This window comes from Tinamus guttatus, unplaced genomic scaffold (assembly GCF_059628265.1).
Source record: "Tinamus guttatus ecotype Peru unplaced genomic scaffold, ASM5962826v1 Tinamus_guttatus_pri_ptg000185l, whole genome shotgun sequence".
Taxonomy (NCBI): Eukaryota; Metazoa; Chordata; class Aves; order Tinamiformes; family Tinamidae; genus Tinamus; species Tinamus guttatus.
The window spans coordinates 219,501-237,193 of record NW_028288719.1 but is presented as its reverse complement, the minus strand read 5'-3'; the positions used below and the strand labels follow the sequence as shown (position 1 = coordinate 237,193).

Below are 17,693 nucleotides of genomic sequence, written 5' to 3'. Positions count from 1 at the left end.
AGCCCTGGAACAGGCTGCCCAGAGAGATTGTGGAGTCTCCTTCTCTGGAGATCTTCCAAACCTGCCTGGATGCCACCCTGTGCCATGTGCTCTAGGTGTCCCTGCTGGAGCAGAGGGATTGGATAAGATGATCTCTAGAGGTCCCTTCCAACCTCAACTACTCTGTGATTCTGTGAAACAAACTAATTTTGGAAGTCTTCTCTAATAGTAATTTCTATACAATATAATTTTTGCAACTAATATTCTTCAGGTGAGGTATTAAAATGGTTGACTACACATATGGCAGAACATTAAATATCCAGACATTGTTTAATAGCTCTTTGGAATCAGCTTCTTCCTCCTCGCACCAAATTCCTTATCATCTTTAAGCTCTCTACCAATACAGCTATTCCTCCAGATTCAAAAGCTTTTTTATAGAACAGTTCAAAACAGCATTTCCCCTGCCTCAGCTAGCTATACTCTTTATTGTAGTCTTCGAGCAATTAATACATCTTAATTAAAAAATCCATTACTTGCCTATGTATTTCCATCATGCTACACTTTAAAACTCCTACTAGAGACAATGACTCAGTTTAAAGATCTTTTAAAATTGACTAAAATTTATCCAACGTATCTATATTGCACCCTCCGTGGTGGCGCCGCTCCTGGGGCGCGGAGGGCGGCAGAGAGAAGCGGGCGGCCTCTGTCCAGTGGTGGCACCGACAGAACCAGGGGAAACGGCCACAAACTGAAACACCAAAAGTTCTGCAGGAACTTAAGGAAAAATGTATTAGCAGTGAGGGTGACGAAGCACGGGAACAGGCTGCCCAGAGAGGTTGTGGAGTCTCCTTCTCTGGAGATCTTCAAAACCCACTTGGACGCAGTCCTGTGCCACGTGCTCTAGGTGACCCTGCGTGTGCAGGGGGGTTGGACTAGATGATCTCTAGAGGTCCCTTCCAACCTTAAGCATTTTGTGATTCTATGACTCTATATTCATATATTTTATATCACTAGGTAACACTAACCCAGGTTTGCAATTATGGATACAAGAAAACAGACATCCAGCACTCTTGTTAAATCCACTTTCTTAGGAGAAAGGTTCATATTTCAACTTAATCACCAATAGTACAAAAGCTGATTAATTGGATTGACCTCTAGGGAAAGCTCTCCCAAAAAATAATCCATATCACCCACTTCATTCCTCTGCTCTCACTCAAATGATCATAGCTATGGTAATATCTCCTGCAAACCTCCTGAGATATGATCATACTCAAAACGACTGTGCATTTATTACAGTGTGGGGAAATTATCTTAACTACAGCACTGGATGACTGCATGTGTCTGACCGAGGACAGATTCACAACAAAATAATGTTGGGAGTGGGGAGAAAAAGCCTTTTCAAAATACTGTAAAAATTCAATGCAAGACCGGGCTATAAAGACCTCTTGTTAGCACCCTAGCTGGTGCTAAGGGAAACATTAAAGCACTGTAAAAATATAAAGAATGTATTTTTTCCAGAATTGTTTTGGAGAAAAAGCAACCCGACCTTGAGTCTAATCTGCAGCCAAAACTCGTGTGACATTGGTTGGTTCCCAAGACACTCATCCAAAGCCTTGAATTCCAAGTGTCAATAAGCTTGTCTGAAGTGCAGATTAAAACAAAGCAAAACTAGAGCTGTTTCAAATGAAAACACGTGTATTATGATTTAGTTTCTTACTGGAAATGTCAAATCTTGCACTCCCTAATTTCATTCAAGCAGTAAGTCTGATTTTCCCACCACACAGTCAGAGTTTGGAAAACAAGATGACTATGATAGTTACTGTGACAGTAAGTAAGTGCGAGTTTCCCATCCAGCTTCTCTTTTTTCCTTGAATTTGTAACTGCATATTTCTTACACTTCAGAAACTTGTATTTTAGTGAGAATAGAAAGCATTCATATTGCCAGTTGGTAAGTAATTACCTGTTTTTACATAACATTATTTTCTAAGCTACAGCTCATAGAAACAGGTACTACTCTTTCTTCAATGGTCAATTTAGCTCAATTTTCTGGGAACATCAGCATTTCCACAAACTTCAACAAATTAGACATCCATGACAAATGCTAGTTACATTCTCGCCAGCTTCACCTGCAAATTCAGCCATCCAGAAACGAGTTTGGCTTTCTTTCCATTATCAAAATAAATGCATAATAAAAGTCTTCCACTTGAAGAACACATTTTTCAGTATCTTCTGATCATTTTTAAAATAAAACATTTTTGAAATACACACACACAAAATACACTGCTTAGGAATCAAGTTTCACATTTTCCAAGTGTGATTTCTAAATGTGGATTTTTCTCCTAGCTTTCATGGAAGCATCTCAGATGTACTGCTAATAATTTTCTGCACTAGGACATGGAGAAGGTGAATTTTCATTTGAGTGAAAAAGTACTCCTATCTTTTCATCTATCATCTTAAATATGAGGAGTGAAAAAATAAACGAAAAGCAAAACAAAAGGACACTTAAAATTTCTTAGTGAACACAGGGAGAATAGAAGAGTTATGTTTCTTTATGTCTGGTAAGATACTAATACCCATAGACTATTTGGAGACACATTTTGGATGCTTAAAAGTCTGAGACAAACACCTGAGTTTTCTAGAAACACCAGTAAAATTTTTCTAATGAATGCATTAGGATGGCACTTAAAATTCAGGAATCAATCCAGAAATTTGGTTCTCCAATGTTTATGCATTTCAGGTAAGGTATTTCTTTAAGATGACCACTAATAAAGCACTCGCTCTCCAGAAAGATACAAAATAGCAAAAATACAACAGTTACTTCCTTGAAAAAGCATATAATTTGCTTATACATTTTCATATATATACCATGCATTTCATATTAAATTCATATAAAACTCAATAAATTAGCATCAGACAGAGGGAAGTATTTAGGGTATCTGCCCTAAATAACTAGAAGTATTCTTGACAAAGGTAGCTTGTCAGAACTACTTGCAAAAATGTCATAAACAGCACTTTTACAAAGTTACAAAACAGAATCTGTAATGTCTCCCATTAAAGAGAGTCATCACAGTCACAGCCTATGTCATTCCTCTGTTACTGTGGCTTTAAAGAAGCATCTTTTAAGAGCATTATGAAAATCACTTGTTGCAAAATCCACTTTTACTGTAAAATTTGCTCAGCCATGCTTTTTCTTGTGGTAGTAGTTGTGAAAGTCAGTTCCTCAATTCACTAAAAAGACTTTCAGATCTGTATGGTGACAAACTTCCACCAAACCTTGAGGCACAATGTCAAATTCTCAGACTTCAGCTCCAATGTAAAACTGGAAATCATTGTTATGCTGTGATGTAGAAAGGCAAGAAATCTCCAAACCAAAAATGATCCACAATGGAAGAACTCCAACAATACATTTTTGATTATATAAAAAATACTTTCTTTCTAAATACTTATCTTGAATATTCACTCCTATCCTGAAATCATTCCTTGGATTCTACCGTCCTCTTCACCTCCACAGGCAAACAAAGAAGCATCACATATTCCCTGTCAAATGTGCTTTTCTCTTAATTTCTCCTGCTTTACCAAATTCTTACAAGATAAGTTTCATTGACCAGATGACACACTTGAGATGCAATTTCCATCAGCTTTTTCATTTTTTTTTATCTCTCTGCTACACTGATAGACATCCAGAATCATTGGCTCAATGTAGAAGATTAAAAAGAAAAGCTTGTGTGCAAAAAAAGGTCTTTGAAAGATATTGCTATTTTTCTCACAACACAAAGTATAAGAAAATAGTTGCAAGAGAAAAGGCACTATTGAAACTAACTTCCCTGCCTATTTGGGTTTTAAGGTGGCCAAGACTAGAGCTCACATCTTCTTGGGCACTGAACAAACTTTTTCTCACATTTGATTTATTGGTGCATTTATAATTTTACTCTAATGCGGATTCTCTGCTGCTTGATACCAAATTACTGTTGGTAACAATTTTCCCAGCTGGAGGTCATCTCCACTTGTCTCTTTTCCCATTAAATTTGCTGAAATCCTAGATTATTGGCAAATTTCATTGACACTGCTGAAAAGATTTCCTTTTCCCTCTCTAGGAAAATTTGAATAGTAGGATTATTTAGAAAATTATCTGCAAGGGAAGAGCCTCAGAACACACACACACACACAAACAAAATCACACACATGAAGCTTGCCTGCCTACATCTTGTTTCCATAGGAAAACCAAGTTAAAAATATCAGCATGTTTTTGAGTGTCCCTGGGAACAGGAGCTGAAGAAGTATTTTTTTTCTCCTCCTCTCATTAATTAAAGAAAAATCATAAAACAAATGAATTTTTAACATAAACGAATGTCTGACCCAAATTCCTAGAACTTGTCAAGACTAACAGTACTCCTAGAAATCATATTTTAACTTATTCCAGAGTATTTTACTATGCTTTAGGACCACTGACTATGATCTGGAAGGCTTAATCAACTCCACTGTGAGGTGACCAAACAGATTCAGAGTACACAGGAGCCTGCAAGCAATGCTAAGCAGAGCACCACTAAGCAGATGTCAACAAGCAAAAGGAAAATTTGGTGTAGCACACAGAGCAAAAAAAAGAGGGCAATTCAAGAAACATCCTATAGCTTTCTCCATAATTAAGAATTAATCCCTGCTCTAAAAACCTTGGAGCAGGTTAGTCATATATTCTCATGTACACCTTAAGTAAAGACTGAAATAATTTATTTGGTCACTTAATTATACAGAAATACCTACACAGTTCAGACTGTTTTTTTTTTTTCTTTTTGTAAGTATCCAAGTATCCCAGACACTAGTTTGTGGAATAGATTCAATTTCTGACAGCAGAAGCCACGTAGCCATCTAAGGTCAAACATGTCCCTGTGTTCATATACCTGATATACTCAAGGAGTAAAAACAAAGCATTTTAGGCTTACATGTCCTGAGAATGAAATAAATGCTTACATGTTGTGATGGGCAACCACTACACATTCTAGAAAAACTTTTTTCCCCTCTTTCATAAATTCTCAGTTTCAGAGCTTCCAGCTAAGAATCTCAAAACTCAGTAATACCATCAACAAAGTTTGGTTTGCTGAGATTTCTCCACGATAGCTGGTGCACTACACGTCTAATATCTGCTGCCATACCTTGAAAGGTTTCAGAAGCACCAGATACACCTCTGGAATCACTGCCTCTTTCCAAATACCCACAGTAAGAGCTTTCTACTGCAAAGGAGTTGCCATTGATTTGTCCTGCTAAAAACATGGCAGCAAAAAATTCTCATATGCATGGCAGTGGTTAGGTCTGTTATTTTGGCAAGCTCTCCCACATCCTTTTTTTCTTTTTTAATTTTTTCTTATTTATTTATTTGTTAGATGACTATGGAGGTAGAAAGTGTGATTGAAAGTCAAACCTGCAGGGTGAAATCTTCTCACACAGAACAGTGAGGGTTGTTCTACCAGCAAGACCTACCTCTTTCAATTTTCAAATATTAATATTAGGAAACAATTTCAGATGTGATGTCTTCATTAAGTTAAAAAAAAAAAATCACGTGACAGATTGTAAAGCCTGTTGTGTCTGGCAAAAAATGGATTATTTTTCAGACATCCCTACAGTCCAGCTCATTTTGGACAGTTTAAAGGTCCTATTAACCTGCTAATCTTTCTAATTACTTTTGCTATTTTGCTTCCAAAGTTAGAGGGACATGCAGACTGCAATTAGTATCCTAACAGTAATGAAATCCAGGTCCGAGACAAAATGTAAAAGGGTGTTTTTTTCCCTCGATAGTCCTGTCTTCCTGGACTTCAACGACAGGACAGCACAAAGGCTGCTTCTGAACTACGCAAACACGAGCACAGGCAACGCGGAGCTGCCGTTCAGGCTGCTCACCTCCTCTACACCGTTGCAGCCGCCCACATCACCTTCACTCACTTGGCTCAAAAACTCATATTGGTTTCCATGTCTTGCCAGATTTTCTAGGCTCTCAGTAGCTAGACTAAATACAGTGCTATTATTTGGATGCTGTATGATTCCTTCAAAAATATTTATTCTCAGGAAGTACAGTAGTTGAATGAAAACTAAAAAAAAAAAAAAAAAAAAAGGCAATAACAGGGGCACAAGTCTTTTCTCAGTTTGCAAGCTGAACTTGAGAATTAATTTATTAGAGGGAGTAATGTATGCCTCAAAACTACATATGTTTAAGTTTTGATGATGTGATTTATAGCAAGAAGTACCAGATGATCATCTATTTTCCTTTTCTTTTAGCCTTCAGAAAGGAAAGTACATAAAAGATAAAAAAGCATCAGCAAGTATCACCTCCACCCCAGTTTACAAATACTTACAATAGCACTGTCCTGCTTGAAGAAGTGCCATTAGTGCTTTAGCCTGCTCTCTGATGTGAGACAGACTAACCTACAAATATAATACACAAGTCACAGAAAGAGGCACAGTCGTATCACAAAATATAGCTGCATATTATTTTCTCTTTCTACACAACCTTATACAACCAAACACAATCACATCCTTTGTTTTGAAAATAAATGCTATGATTTTTTTTCCAGGTGGATACTTGCTTCCCACTGCTTTTTCATTAGAGGAAATGAAACATACAATTTTTTGGAAACACAGAATACAGTGTTCCTCTGGCAAAATTCCTTTCCATTTGTAATTTGGGTATCTTCAAAATTTTGCATCTTACAGATAACTTGGGAGTCCTGTAGAGAGAATATGTGCACATCAATGCCCCTAACAACTATGCGACTTTTCCAAATCACTGGTCCTAGACTAGCAATCAGAAAGAACAAACATTTGATCCCTGACATGATTGACGTCACACTGTGTACTTTGCAGAAATTGCTAACAGGACCTCCTTTTATATAGTGAAAAGGCCTCATTAATTTCTTTTTCTTTCTTCTTTTTTCTTTTTTTTTGTAAGAGACTGAAAAGCATGCAAAGCAGAAAGACACATTTGTAGAAGACCAAAGGAACAATTCCTAGTTCATTCTTGTAGTTTTGTAATTGAGATTTCCTGTGCCAACAACAGCTGCTCTTAAGAGATCATCAGTCTCTTGGTAAAGTCTATAGGAGTTAGCAAATGAATAAAACTTGTGAGATGAGGTCCTGAAAAAAAGGAGAGAATTTTTTCCAGAAATTTTCTCCAGAAAATAAAGGAGAGAAGGAAATGCCTGAATGCTGTATAGAACAAAAGTTGCTGTGAGGAAGGGCATGGGTAAAAGACATCTCACACCTAGAACCACACCTCGGCCTCAACACTTTGCACCTTTAACATGACAGTGGTCTGAATGCTACTAACACACACCAGACACAGGACTTGAGATAACATTATCACACAACTGTCTGACAAATTGCTGCAGAGTGTTAGGAAAAAAATTAGTTGTGCAAGTAGAAAAAAAAAAAGGGAAAAAGAGAGAACAAGAGAACAGTGGGGAAATATTTTCTACGTTTGACTGACAGCACACGGAAACTAATGGCAGGGATCACACGACAGCTAACAATCATGGTTTTTAGAGGAAAAGCCAGGCAAGCAGAAGCACTTGGATAATTGGTAGGTAAGATCCAATGGAAATGATGTTTCACACAAGAGGAAAAAGAGCTCATGGGAAGTGTTGCTTGCTAAAGGAAAGACAGAGAGCTACAAACAAACGCAACTTGCTGGGAGAAAGGAATATGATCAAACCAAGATCTTTCGTGACCTAAATTCCAGAAAGAGCCATTCCATGAATGGAAAATAGGCCAATGGCTTATAATAAGCATAAAAAGCATAGCATGAACATATAGGAGTAAGCATTGAATAAGACGTAAATAGCCACATGTGAAAGCAGGCAGCAAGAAAATATTATTTTAGACAAAAGGAAAGGTGCTCCATAGTGCAGATGCGGAGTCAGACAGCAGTGATGTGGTCTGGGACATAATGAAAGAGAGAAGCACAAGCATCATGCCTGCTTTTAGTACGGAAGAGAATGACTTAGAAATCTGTGACAATTTAATCCATCTTCAGTTCACAAGCTGTGGGCTGCAGCTTGTACATACTCTCGTTATTAGCGGTTTTATAGGTAAGAAACACACGGATTAGAAGAGAGGAAGTCAAGTCCAACAAAGCTGTTTTTCTTCATCTAGGAAGCCAGCCTGTGGAGTGGCTAGGAGGTCTGCGGTGCAGGCAGTAAGATCTCAGCAATGCTTTCATCAGCATCCCCAAAGCACTCGTAAACAAGCTGGAAAAGACCATCGAGGTGGTGCTGCTCTAAAGCATGAAGCAAGATCTCAGCTGGAACACTTGTCTCCACTTGTGACTACAGTTCTGCACAAAACACAGGGACAAGCTGGTGATCATCAAACAACAACAAGAGGTTTAAAACATGAAAAGTATGTCTGAATATGTAAAAGAACTGGAATTCAGTCTAAGTTACAAAGGAAAAAAGACTGAAGAGAGATACAGTGATTATCTGCAAACTCATAAAAAGAACAAACGGCCTTGCTCTCACAGCCAGCAAAGCAATTACTAGGATAGGAAGCTTGTATAAAATATTGAGAACTGTTTTAAAGTTGTAATGTTCTATTTTGACAGCTTAATCTTCTCTACTTACCCATCTTGTTCTATTTCAGCAGAAGCACAATTATACGTATTTTTCTAACCATTTGTCTCCTCTCTTGTTCCAGTACTAACGCTCCTCTGATTCCAGAGGAACTCATCCAAGCAATTAAACTAGGGATCGTAAGGGCGGATAAACACCATCAAAAATTAATCGTAATGGAACTGCTTTTAAATACAGCCATAGCTTTTGCATGGGCTGCCCTAAGATCAAGCAGAAATTTGGAAGAGGATGAAGAAGGTGATGCAACATGTGAGAACTCTGGCCTACACCAAACAAGAGATCCTTTGTTTCAACTGTTTCAATCCCTCCCATGCTTTCCCACAAGCTCATAGTTGTGAGCACCCTCATGGCCAAAGTGGGAAGGAATACCAAGGAACAGATACACACAGGTATTACAGGTGTCCCAAGTAGCCTGGGCAAAAGCAGCAGAGGTAAGCTCAGAATTAAATTTAAGGGAAAGATCAGCAGAAACATATGTAGAAGGTTAGGCTCCCAAATGTATATTTAAGCAGTGACTTGTCTTTCAGGTGCTTAGCCTACCGGTAGAAAATCAGGTCACATAGGAATGGATATACAATGGAGTGATGAAAGCAAATTTGAAAGTCATGTCTAAATTCAGTCAAGAGACTCTCTAATTAGGTAGTATATTGAATAATAAAAGTTATTATGAGTATTAAAAAAAAAAAAAAAGCAATATCCCCTCAGGAAAGCCAAGACTGCAATTAGCAGAAGCTTTCCTTGAATCCGATCATTTTCACTTTTGTTAGAATTTAACAGATAGCTGATTTTATTCTTGGAAAATAGTAATAAACTCTTGAATCATTCTCAGCAGAGAACAAATATCGCATTAGTAAAATCCTTTGACTCAGTTAGCAAGTCTCAGCTTCTCTGAGAGCAAAGGTGCTCAAAGACCTTTCCTCACACACAGGAGGCCCTGAAAAGGGAGAGGATTTTCCAATTTTATTAAATGGTTCGGAAAGTATAAAAGCTAGTCTGCCTTGTTCAAGTCACTCTTTTTTTTAAAAAAAAATAAATAAATAAATAAAAAAAGAGAGAGAAAACTTCAAGGGCGGGAAAAATAATTTCAGAAGCTGCATCGAACAACAGCCAAGAGCTGTTAGGGAAATATTTGCTCAGCACATAAGGAAACAGCTATTATTTTTCACGGCTGCTGTCTAGTTAATGTAGAACAGAGGCAGCAAGTTTTTAGCAACTGGAGTAGAACTACAGCATAAAGGACACCAAAATGACTGCTAATATTCTAAAACTTTATGCCACTCTGACTATGTAGCTGCTTTACACTTGAAGGATACTACTGTATTTAGTAGGAACTGTAACCTCTGGTTCTTTCTGAGTCAGGCTTACGTGGGCAGAAGAGAATAAGCAAATGACTACTTTTTTCCCTGATGGCAACAGACAGAGCACTGATTTTAATTCTTGTCTGAAATTACAGTTGTGATGTACTTTAAGAAGCAATTATTCATCAGGGTATCTATGCATCCTACTGACATTAAAAAACATTAGGTATACAATATAAAGGTTTGTAAAACATTTTAAAACCTCAAAGTCTTTTAAAACCAATTAATACAATGAAATTCATTTCAAACAACCTTTCAGCTGACAAAACTAAATTAAAAAGAGACTGTCCCCAAGAATTTTTAGCAAGAAGAAAGTAAAATGAAGCATTTTTTTGGCCTGTTCCCAACCTCCCCACTGATTTTCAGATGCTGCTCTTACTGTTCAACGTTATACCAGTACTCACATTTCTCTGTGCAGATAATTCAAGTTCATAAACAATATGTAAAAAAAACAATCACCATTTTCTCCTCTTCTTCAAAGATCTAGTAAGTGGCTTCAGAGATCTAGCAGGTGCTGTCACTGCTATCAAAGGATATATTTGCACACAAATTACTTTTAAATAGTGCATGGAAGCTCGTGCAGGTAACACGTGGCAGCTATAACCTGAAGGCACCTTCTCTAGGCGCTGCAGGGCCCATGGGCGAGCGCCCTGCAGCAGGGCACGCGACACTTGGCACTGCTGGGCCTTCAGCAGGACCGACCAGGACCTGGATGCTTTTCTAAAGAAAAACGACTGCAAAGTCCTTCCACAAGCAAAGGGGTCCCCAGTTTCTTACCGGGTCTGAATGAGACTCTGCCTGCCCCTCAAAGCAGCCCTCTGAAAGAGCAGCGGCGTCTTTCTGTGCAGCTTTATAACCTTTAGAGAAGACATGCAGTGTTATCTGCAAATCATAGCTTTCAGCATTAGGGAAAAGAACTCATTCATCACTAACAGAATTCAGTCCATTTCCACCTAATGCACTCTCTTTTCATGAATCATTAGTTAAAGAGAACAAAATCCCAACGAGGTAAAACACAGAGACTAGTTAAGAATTCACTCATTTACGCTTAGAAAAAATAAATAAAAAAAGATGATGAATTAAGTGTAGAGGTTCTTCATAGGAGCAACAGACTGCTCTTATGATTTAAGCACATGATACTCCACTTTCTGATAGTTCTTAACCCACATGGATGAGCAGCAATGTCCAATTACATAAGTATCTTTTTCAGCAAAGTGTTGTACTTGTTATAGGATTTTTTTTTTGTCCAAGAAGATAAAAATATGCATGAAGAACCGCATGCATATATTAAATATATTTATAAAAATTTGCCTTTCAGTAGCTGCTGTTAGCAGTGTGGTCTTATTACCTTATAAACCCTTCATTTTTGTGTCCTCTCTGAGGAAGAAGTCTGATGAATAGTTATTAATTTAACAGGGCCACAAGGGTGATCAGGGGCCTGGAACATCTGCCCTATGGGGAGAGGCTGAGGGAGCTGGGCCTGTTCAGTCTGGAGAAGAGAAGGCTGAGAGGGGACCTGATCAGTGTCTATAAGTACCTCAAGGGAGGCAGTGAGGAGGATGGTGCTGGCCTCTTTTCACTGGTGGCCACCGACAGAACTAGAGGTAACGGCCACAAACTGAAACACCAAAAGTTCCATAGGAACTTAAGGAAATTTTTTTTAACAGTGAGGGTGACAGAGCACTGGAACAGGCTGCCCAGAGAGGTTGTGGAGTCTCCTTCTCTGGAGATCTTCAAAACCCGCTTGGACGCAGTCCTGTGCCACGTGCTCTAGGTGACCCTGCGTGTGCAGGGGGGTTGGACTAGATGACCTCTAGAGGTCCCATCCAACCTTAAGCATTCTATGATTCTATGATTCTAATGAGTATTCCTTTTCACTTACATATTTTGGATGGGATAGCTATGCTTTTACTCTACAACAAATGAAAAAAGAATGACTTGACCTTGCTTGTAGTATGACCTCATTACAGGAGCATTACTGAGCAGCATTGCAGCCCTGGAGAAGTTCCTAAAGACCAGAGGAAAAAAAAAAAAGAATAAAACAGACCTCCCTATTTCGCTACTCTTTCTCATGATTCTGGCTGCATGCCTGGGCCACAAAAAAGGCAGAAAAGGCCCTTATGGTCTCCTCATCGCAGAAGCAGGGTCAGCGGAAGGTTATAAAATTGTTAGTGGTGGTGGGGACAGTTTTCTTGCAGAGTGCAGAATTATCTCAATGTGTGTAAGGAAAGGCAGCCAGGGTAAGGACGTGATCAGCTGAAGTGCTCACCCAGTGTGCAGGTGAGATGCTGCAGGACACCTCACGAGCACAGATTGAAGGCACTTTTCCATGCAAAACCAGCTGCTATTCATCAGCCATGGTTCGTCCTGCAGAAAAGCCAAGAAAATGGGGACAATAGTCCCATATTCCTTCATAGCAAATAGCTTCCAGCTGAAAGCACCGGTTTAGAAATGTAGAACTAAGATTGCACCTTGGCTGAAGGGGCTAAGGGATCTACAGGCCAAAGACACAGAGCCTTAACTCAGGAGCTGATGGCCATCACCAGCACCTTCAGGGGTAACGCATAGTTTGGGAAGGTACCCCCAAACCGTTGCGTTCATGGTAGTACAGGTACCCTGCACCACTAACACAGCTTCTGAGTGCTCACACACCCCAGGGTAGATGGAGGAGGCCTCTCTTGAGGGGCTATACACGTGTGTGACAGATACCTTACACTGGGGCAGCATCCACGTTTCTATCCTAGGAAAATAGCTATGCCTATGGAATCCTGCCCCTCTGCACCAGTCTTCACCTTGCTGGTTTCCTTTGCTGTGCTCATGTGCTTACAACAGGATGCAGACTAAAACTAGCGGAGGAGCAGCCTTAGCTTTACTTTGAAGTCCTACCAACACAAGAGAGACGGGAAGGGGTGTGAACACTTAAGCAAGCCAATGAAGAGCAACCTGGAACAAGGAAAATGGAGAAGGCCAGGAAAGCAGCACGGGGTGGTGGCAGCTTGGCAAGAGACCACAGTCTGCTTAATTGGTACGAAAAGCAACCAACCAGTCCTAACACAGAGCAGGTGTTAGTGGCAGGACTGACCTCTCTGACCAGCTCCTGAGCTGCAGCAAGGCTGTGAGAAGTGGTGTCTGCAGAGGACCACAGACCCAGCTCCTGCGGAGGCCCGTTGTGGGTCAGCAGAGCACCCGATGCCGCATCGCTTCTGCACCCGTCCAGCTGCCGGGGAAAGGAAGGACTGGTCCTGCTGGCTGCACTGCATTCACAGAGACTAGCTATTGTTATGAGGAACTACGAATTACAGGGAGAAAGTTAGCTTTTGCATTCAGTGAAAAAAACATCTTGCTCTTCTCCTTTCTTCCCACCATATTATTTCCTACAGTGTGGCACCAACCAGCAGTTGGTGTACCTGTGAAACAGTGATGCTTACGAGCCTTAACAGTGCACATTGGTACTCAACTTTGTGCTCCCAAACTCTTAGATAGAGTTTTAATATACATCTCATAAAAGGCATAGTGCCATTATAAAAAAATGGTTGCAGTTTTGGAAATGGTTGCCGTTCTAGGCAGCCAAAACAGAGAAAAAACAAGCTCTTAGCATGTCTCTTAACTCATGACCTTTTCTAATTACCAACATGCCTGATCTTTCAAAAGGTAGTTGAATAATACAGGCTTGAAGATAATCACTTTATTCCTTATTATTGCCACTTAAAAAAAAAAAAAAAAAAAAAAAAAAAACCTCTGAGCCACTGCAAAGAACGAACAACTGAGTGAGGAACACATTAAGTAGGGGAATATTTGCAGAGGGATCCAGCTAAGCTATTGAAGTATAAGCTAAGCTATATGAATAACTTCATCTAAGAAAAAGAATTCTGATACTAGGAAAACAGAGTAGAAGGAAAAGAACAGTTCTACAGATTACAAACAGATGTAACCTGCAAAAAAGCAAACAATTATACTGAGGAATTTAAAAAGATTTTAGTCACTTCCTCTGAAGCCATTAAGCATGAAGTATTGCAATAGTATTGAAAAAACTAAATTATAAGCAATAGTTTTAAGGAAAACCTTGTCCTTTATTCAAATTAATATGTCACAATTTTAGAACTGTTCCTATTCTTTCATATTATTGTGCTATTTTGCAATACCTACTTAATGTACTATGTCAACATGTGGAAACACCATCCTTCATTGTTCCTGCAAATATACAGGTCTTGAACTAGAAGAAGTTGGTAAATCGAAAAGAAAAAGAAAAAAAAAGTCCTGTGAAACCTGTAAAAGTCGTGTTAAAAAGCTAAAGTTGCATTACTATCCACATTTGTGACGACCTTCCGAATGCTGCCTTAACAAGAGAGAGCTGAAAGTTTAGGTGCACACTATTCTGCATGCAGAAAAGAGAGGGCTTGCTCGTTCTCGGAGTGCGATAATTTCAGGGTTACAAAAGGAGTCTTTGAGCTACAGGAAGCTGTCAAAGGAATGAGATGAGAACCTGACCTACTTGAACCTGTATTTGTTTTGCAAAGTCCTGTGTTACTTTGTTTGTTGTTACTGCACTTACAAAGGCAAGTATTTCAGCCCGTTTCCTATCCCTGTTACCAGAGACCAAAACCAGCGGGAAGGTGAGAGGCACAACCTCTCAGAAAAATACTCAAAAAATTGAAATTACCTCTGCAGTGTGTTTTTTATAACATTTTTGTCAAGGACAGCTAGGCATGCCATACCTGCCTTTTCCCCTAGCACTATGCCATACAATGCTGATCACAGATTAAACAGAATAGAAAATCGAAAGTTTGTGAGCAGAGTTTACTTTTTTTCCCTAGATCACATAAAAGTTTACCTACAGATGGAAATACACGATATTGTTATTGTGATACACCTACATTTACACTGCATGACCACATTTTCCTTCTTCATTTTAACAAATGCCTTGTGAAAAATTTATTACATCAGTTTACAGCTGCTGCAGGAGCACACCTCTTGTGTTCTGTGGAGACCTCACTTGCACTCTACTTTATTGCAAGGCCCCACTGTGAAGTACCACATTCAACACAAAGTGCTTGGAAGGAGCTTGTATTCCTTCATCCCACAAGAAAGGATCCCATGTAGAAGCCCATATTTCTGTGTCTCATCGTGTATGATCACATAACTTCTAGCTATATCATCCATCAGGCTTGTTACTTCATGTATCTGTTGAAATTGTTAAAAGGTGATTTTTCAGAGTATTCTTTGCTATTCATGGAGCAGACTCACCCTAACTTACCATTTCAGAAAAGTCCCAACCCTACTAGTCAGTTTCTAACTTTACTAGCCTACAAGTTTAGCAGACTTGTATTTCATAATTAGGTGAAAAAAGACAGAATGCAATTTTCTCCCTGACCTGTGGAACACTGTGTGCCAGAAGAAGTTTTTAAACATTTTTAAACTTTAAGATAGTTCATAAATTCATTCTGCCTAGGCTTTTTGTAGAAAGCACCATTTTGTCAATGTCAAATTTGAGATATGAGACCAAGAGCTACCTTTGCAGCTCACTAAATCAACACTGTGTTGATTGGCTTGGATGCTGCAGGACGCACGATCTTCTATCAGCAAATTTCACCACTACATTCTTGCACTCCAGCTTTGTCCCCACGCACTTGTCCAAATATAGCTTCCTCCTATCATTTGGCACCGCACAACATTATTTCCATGGGCCTGCAATATTTGCAAAAATACATCGATAACACCAAGACTGACTGCAGTGAATGAACAGCCAGCACCCATTCCCTCGACATACTTTTCTGTATAATGTTTAAAAAACATGTACAACCAAGGTTAAGGATGGCATCAGGTGGCCCAGGAAGGAGGGCAATCTTGCAAATCATTTCTGAAGACAGGAATCTCCCCTAGCTTCCTGCATTGGCCTTAGTTTGGATTACTTCACCTACACACGTATTATATGCATTCGAGACGTCATAAAAATGTGACAAACTCAAAGGTAAGGGAACCAGTAAAACCAACAGCAATTTTACCCACATTTTATGACTCTATGAGAGTAAAATTCTTCTTGTAGTTAACTGTTTGAAGAATTACATCAGTTTACAGCTGATGTAATTCACCATCGTGCTAAAAAAACAATAATTGTAAAGTGAACAAAGATGTTTCCTTTACAACAATAGCTACAGAAGCATACTCACCCAATAGGGACAGCAAGACTTAATCATAATAATAATAGATCGACAGTTTAACATTGTCTATAAAGGGAACCTTGCACACTTTCCTAAGTGTAAGGACAGGTTTACATTTGAAATCTCAATTTACTGAGAAATTCTCAAACATTATGACACCAACACTCCAATCTTCAGATAAGAAGCAGCTGCATCTCTTATGGGAAAGGATTCTGTATTTAGTCAGAGACAGAACAATAACGAAAACACACAGCACAAACATCACAGCACAGATTATCCAACATCCTTTTTCTGTTGCAGACTTCAGCATGTCAGTCCTTCTGCCACTTTTCTTATTCCTTACCTGAAACAAAGGAAATTACGGCCTAGCCACAGATCTGCAAGGACCATCTATTATTTTAATATTTTTAAAATAACATTATTACTGCTATTGCCTGTCCTGACTTTGCTTTGGGAGCAGTTAGAAAACTGCCAAAATTGAAGTGCATTGTGAACAGGTTTAAAACACTGAATTCTCTCATACTGCAGCAAGTATAACCACCTTGTTCTGGGCTAGACTTTGCCAGAGCTGTGATTTCATTCCTTGTAGACTCCTGTAAACAATTATGCAATATGGCATGGCTTCAAAAATAACACCAGAAGCCATTTTTCCTTCCTACTGCTTGCTTATTTGCAAACTCTGATGGTGAATTTGAGAACAAATGCCTTATTAGTCATCTCTTCCCCTGCACCTATTTTGATTTTCAGATGCCCATTTCTGTTCCATTAGCTCTTACGATGTGGGTTGAACTGGGTCAGTACCGCTCACCACGCAATTGGCCACCACAGCAATGAAGGCAGCAGCATGCTGACTCACAAGTTACAGAGTTTGGAAGATGTGTGCTGCAGAAGAACATGTGTTCCATACCAGGTACAAGTCACCTAGTGCACCATTTTGAGGGCTTTTGCAATAGGCCTTAAAATCAACCCAAAAGAGTGAGACAAGTAACCGAAGAGTCATACACTGTTCCAATTACTTATATATCTCTCTATCAAATTATTTTAGTATCATTTTGACCTTAGAAACTAGGATCTTGCAAATGCTTGCATTTCTAGGAGATGCTTGCAAATCCCTCCATCCTCCAGACAGAATTCCAAGCCACTTGGAATTTGTTCAGGATACATTTTGCTAAATATGTATATTCAATTTGATTTTACTTAACACTAATGACAACAAAGAAACTGCATATCATATGGAACAGTACTTTTAATCTTCATTTAAATGTCTGATTTTAAGATTTAGATTTAAGATTTATTTAGACAGATCTTGGAATCAGTTGTAATATTTACCTACAAGATCAAATTCAGAAAGAAGGAAAAGTTACATTTTACAGCATAAAAACATTTACTTTCACAAATGCTGTGGGGGAGAGAACACTAAAAGCCTGGCGATTAGACTCAGGCCTAAGTTGCAAACATCAGGGATAAAAGTAGTTCTCAAATTTCCTTTACAACAAAAAGTAATGTTACAATAGCATTTTGTGGCTAATTACAGACTGTTTTGAAAAACAGTAAGAATAGTTACATTTTATCAAGAGACTTATTAA

The 17,693-nt window shown here is 38.9% G+C and overlaps 1 protein-coding gene across 1 annotated transcript in view; it reads right to left on the bottom strand.

Annotated features, from left to right (window-relative positions):
• PIP5K1B (phosphatidylinositol-4-phosphate 5-kinase type 1 beta) overlaps positions 1 to 17,693 on the bottom strand; it is a 97,903-nt gene that overhangs the window by 65,280 nt on the left and 14,930 nt on the right. The gene's annotated exons all lie outside the window — the stretch shown is intronic.